The sequence below is a fragment of the Mustela nivalis genome (assembly GCF_964662115.1).
Source record: "Mustela nivalis genome assembly, chromosome: 1".
NCBI classification, from domain to species: Eukaryota; Metazoa; Chordata; class Mammalia; order Carnivora; family Mustelidae; genus Mustela; species Mustela nivalis.
In genome coordinates this window covers 95,843,000-95,847,736 of record NC_139020.1, presented here as the reverse complement: position 1 = coordinate 95,847,736, position 4,737 = coordinate 95,843,000, and the positions used below count along the sequence as shown (strand labels likewise).

The window sequence follows — 4,737 nt, the reverse complement described above, 5'->3', positions numbered from 1 at the left end:
TATTTGAGTCCTGGATTCTATTAACAAAGGAATATCAGACCCATTCTCTTGCTGATAATAATTATAAATCTGGGGAAAACATTTGAAATAACATTTTTCAGGCAACCAAAATCATAGAATCTGGAGGGGGTTTGAACCTTGGAGAAGGGGACTCAAGTAGATTGACAAATATTTCTCTGTGAAACTTTTTGTTTTGAAAATTCTAGCTGCATTGGTCTCCAATCTGTCTCCTCAATTCAGTAAGAATATTGTACTTTCTAGGGGTTTGCTTTCCCTGTGCCAAAATCTAGCAAGAACTTCCAGCCAGATAGCCAAAGCAACAATAGGACTCATTTGTTTTCCTTTTCTTATGAGTCATAGTCCTGTACTACCAATTGCCCACTATCTGAAAATACTTGTTTTCCATAATTTTTCCATTTTCTAGTTGACAGCAAGAGATAATCTGGACCATCATGTCTCTAAGTGGAAGTTTCACCTAGAATTTTAGATCCAGCAAAAATATCTTTTGAAAATGAAAGAAAAAATCATATACTTTCAGAGAAGTGGAGGCTGAGAGAACCTGTTGCCAGCAGAATATGCCATTGTACAAGAGATGTTAAAGGGATGTCTTCAGGCCAAGAAAATTGATACCCAAGAGGGATTCAGATATACGAGAAGGAGTAAGAAAGTTGGAAATATAATATACATAGGTGAATATAAAATACTTTCTCTTATTCATTTTCTTAAATTATTTAAGTCATAAACCACTTAAAACAAACGTAAAAAAATACTTTGTGGAGTTTATAACACATGTAGAAGTAAATATAAGAAACAATATTGGAGAAGACAGGAGCAGTACATATTAAATTTTACCACTGTTTCTTACATAATCTTTGAAGTGACATAATAATAACTCAAGAAGATTTTGATCAATTAAGAATGAATATTGTAGCCTGTAGAGAAAACATGACAGAAATCCAAAACCAAAATAAACAAAACAAAACAAAAAAAAGACGTTCCACAAAGCTATATTAGCTAAATAGCTGATAGAAAAGATAATATGGGATATAAAAATTTTATTAATGCAGAGACAGAAAGGAAGAACAAAGAAACAAAGAGCAAATAGAGAGTAAATATCATGATAGAGACAGTCTCAGTTGTATCAATAATTTGAATTCAGAGTTTATCAGACTGCATAAAAAAGAGAACCCAGCTATTTGCTGGCAACAAGAGATCCACAGTACACACAAAAGAACACAGAAGATGGAAAAGATACACCACGCAAACACTAAACTTATGAAAGCTGGTATGCTATATTAATACCAGACGACACTGACCTTAAGACAAGAAGCATCATCAGACATAAAAGGACCATTTTATAATCATGAAAGAGTCAATTCATTGAGAAGAGACATAACAATCTTTAAATGAATACACTTAATAATAATATTTTAAAATACATCAAGCAAGGGGCATTTGGCTTGCTCAGGTTGGTAGAGGATATCACTCTTGACCTAAGGGTTGTGAGTTCAAGCCCCACACTGAGTGTAGAGATTACTTAAAAATAAAGTCCTTAAAAAAATATATACCAAGCAAAAATAGGTAGAATTAAAGGAAGAAACAGTTAAATCCCCTAAGTGGGAGAATTCAATACTTCTCTGAGTAATGATACAGTAAGTAGATCAAATATCATTATAGACCACCATGGAAGATTTGAATAAGGCTATCAATCAACTTGATGCAAGTTACATTTATAAAACACTATATTCAGAAACTACAGAATGTACTTTTCTCTGAAGAGCACATGGCACATACATTAAGATAAATCAAGTTGAGTCATAAAACAAATCTTAACAACTTTCAAAATCTTGAAATCATGTTCCCTGTCCACAACCAAATTAAATTTTAAAAAGTAGAACAATATGAACAGTATAATCCGATTTATGTTAAGCAATATTGATCACACAAATCAATATACTGTAAATCTACAAAATACGCATGTGCATGTATTAAAAACAAAACAGAACCAAACCCTGTCAGAATATAGATCAAAGACTGCTTCTTAGGAGTATGAGAATGGAAAGGAATTTGAAGGGGAACATTGAAGCTTTATTGATATATATTTCTTAGATTACTTTCATTCATATGTCACTTGTGTGTTTAGGTTTGATAAAATAAGTCTTATAAAGAATAAATATGTGTGAATAACAGGTAAAAGTTTTTTATTTATATTAGACATTTTTATTTTAGGCTGCAAAAACAAAAACAAGCAAACAAACAATAACAACAAAAAACTTGAAATAGACTTGTCAAATGATGTAAATTCATTCTTTCCAGGGAAGCAGAAGGCAGACCAATGCAGATTATCCTCAAGGCCACATACATCCTACTTCACTGCTGCTTGCACTCTGCTGGGTTTTGATCCTTCTTTGAGTCATGGTCTGGATCATTTTCCTTATCTCCTTCTTCCCCTTCCTCATCTGCTTCTTCACCTTCTTCATCATCATCATCATCATCATCATCATCATCTATGATAGCTTCTCCAGTAAAGTATAACACTGATCTTGGGATTATACGCGCATGTAAAAAGTGACCAATTTGGGGGCACCTGGGTGGCTCAGTGGGTTAAGCCTCTGCCTTCAGCTCGGGTCATGATCCCAGGGTCCTGAGATCATCTCCGCATCCGGCTCTCCGCTCAGCAGGGAGCCTGCTTCCTCCTTCTTTCTCTGCCTACTTGTGATCTCTATCTGTCTAAAAAATAAAAAATTAAAAAAAAATTTTTTTTTAAAGGTGACCAATTTCAAAGTCTGGAGCAAGGATAGCTTCAGCATCATCATCCAGATCTCTACCCTCAGGAACTCCAGGAGGGGCGAAAAAATTAAAGAGTCATTGGAAACTGTTTTGGTCACAGTATAAACTATCCCACATCCCTTGTGTTTCTGCTGCTTCTTAATGGTTTTCAAAGGGATATTCTTTCCTTTTTTCCAATCTATCTGGCACCCTGTACAACCCATAATTTCTGGTCCATCAAAAGAAAAGGGATCAGAATCATCTGGTCTGACTTCATCCTATATATCTTTGTCAACACTTCAGTTGTGAAATATTCTTTGGGTTCAAAGTGAAATTCTAAGACAAAACTCGGGCTGGCCAACATCTGAGAACTTCACTTTAATATCTTTCAAGAGCTTCAAAATAGGTTCATCATGTTCTTGAACCATTATCACTGAGCAAGTCAACGTTCTTAAAAAACAGTTAACCAGAATCCAGGAATGCCCTTGGGGTCTTCTTTTTCTTCATCCTTTTTCTTGTCTTCAATCTTGGCTTTTTCTTTCAGCTCCAAAACTTTATCCTCCTCATCTGGTTTCAATTCACATTCTTCTTCCGTAGGTTCATAAATTGCATTAATGATCTCAAATCGTTTATCAAATAGAGGCTGATAGAGAACAACATAGTTTCTCTCACGATCATGAACCTCCTCATAGAATTTGGCTTCTATCTGTGCACACGTAACTTGAAGATTTTTGAGAGCATTCACTTGTGTTTTAACTACCATAGGCAAGCTTTCAATGTATCTTGGTGTTTTCTACCAGATCGTCAAGTCTTTCTCGAAGGGCTGCAGGAATCTGAGGATTTTGCATCATCTGAACAGTCAGCTGCCGTGCTTTGATTTTTTTTTCTTCACCAGTTTGTTCTACTTCTTCAACATCATCCAAATCTTGATCAAGTTCAGACTGTTCTTTGTTGTCAATGTCTGCCATGTTGTTAAGAACTCCAAATATTGGTGGCTAACACAAAGAGCCAGGTGGTCGGAGCTGGCAGGCAGTGGCTCAGGGAGGCAGTGGGAGGCAGGTAAAAGTTTTGAAATAGAAGTAGAAGAATAGTGACGAGGAACCTGCCCTACCACTATTAAAAGGTTTTGAATAGCTATGGTACTTGAGGTACAGTAACAGGAGGCAAAAAGGTGCTAAATGGAATAGAGTCCAGTAACAGAATTATTACGTATGAGAATTTAGTAGATAATAAAGGTAGCATGTAAATTTGCTGGGCAAAGGATGTAATCTTTAATAAATGGTGTCAGAAAAATTGGCTAAATGCTAGGGGAAAATTAGGCCCTGTTATAGCTATTAGTACTGTCCTTCACACACTTTTAGCTCTCTATTTTGGGGCACATTATAAGGCTGTATTTCATCACCATCTTTGAAGTTAGATGTGGCCTTGTGACTTATTTTGACCAAAGAGAAGTAAGCATATGTAGCAGGTGTAATTTCCAGGTGGAAGTAATGTGGACATGCAATTCACCATTTCCTTTCCTGCTTTTGCAGTGATAACTGAAGTGCACCTTGAGATAACAGTCTTTAAGACCTGCTCTCTGAGTGACATATGAGCAGAAATCCCCCTACTTGCCTCCTCTGGACAGGATGAAGGAGGGAAAAGTAAAGTTTTATTGTGTTAAGTCACTACATTTTTTGGTGAGTTTGCCACCACAACATAAACGGATTCATGTAAAAAATTATTATCTAGAATTTCAAAGATACTTTAAAAAAACTCCCAAATTCCTCACACTGGCATGGAGGCCAGGAAGCATGCGGGAAGAAAATTATTACTGGAGTTGGAATATTTCTTTGTGTTCTGCAGTAGCAAAACTTCTCATAAAACTGATGCTCGTAAGGATGTGGATGACTGATTATATATCTAATGAACTTTTTGTCCTGGGGGAAAAGATTAGAAAACAGAATGATAGTAGCAAGCTTTGGTTGA

General features: G+C 35.8%; 1 pseudogene across 1 annotated transcript; it reads right to left on the bottom strand.

Moving 5' to 3' along the window:
* Positions 1-2,245: 2,245 nt before the first annotated feature.
* On the bottom strand, positions 2,246-3,755 carry LOC309859926 (nucleosome assembly protein 1-like 1; annotated as a pseudogene). The gene is made up of 2 exons: positions 2,775-3,755; positions 2,246-2,573 (listed from the first exon to the last, which is right to left on the bottom strand). The product of its transcript is annotated as a nucleosome assembly protein 1-like 1 (transcript).
* Between the last annotated feature and the right edge of the window lie 982 nt (positions 3,756-4,737).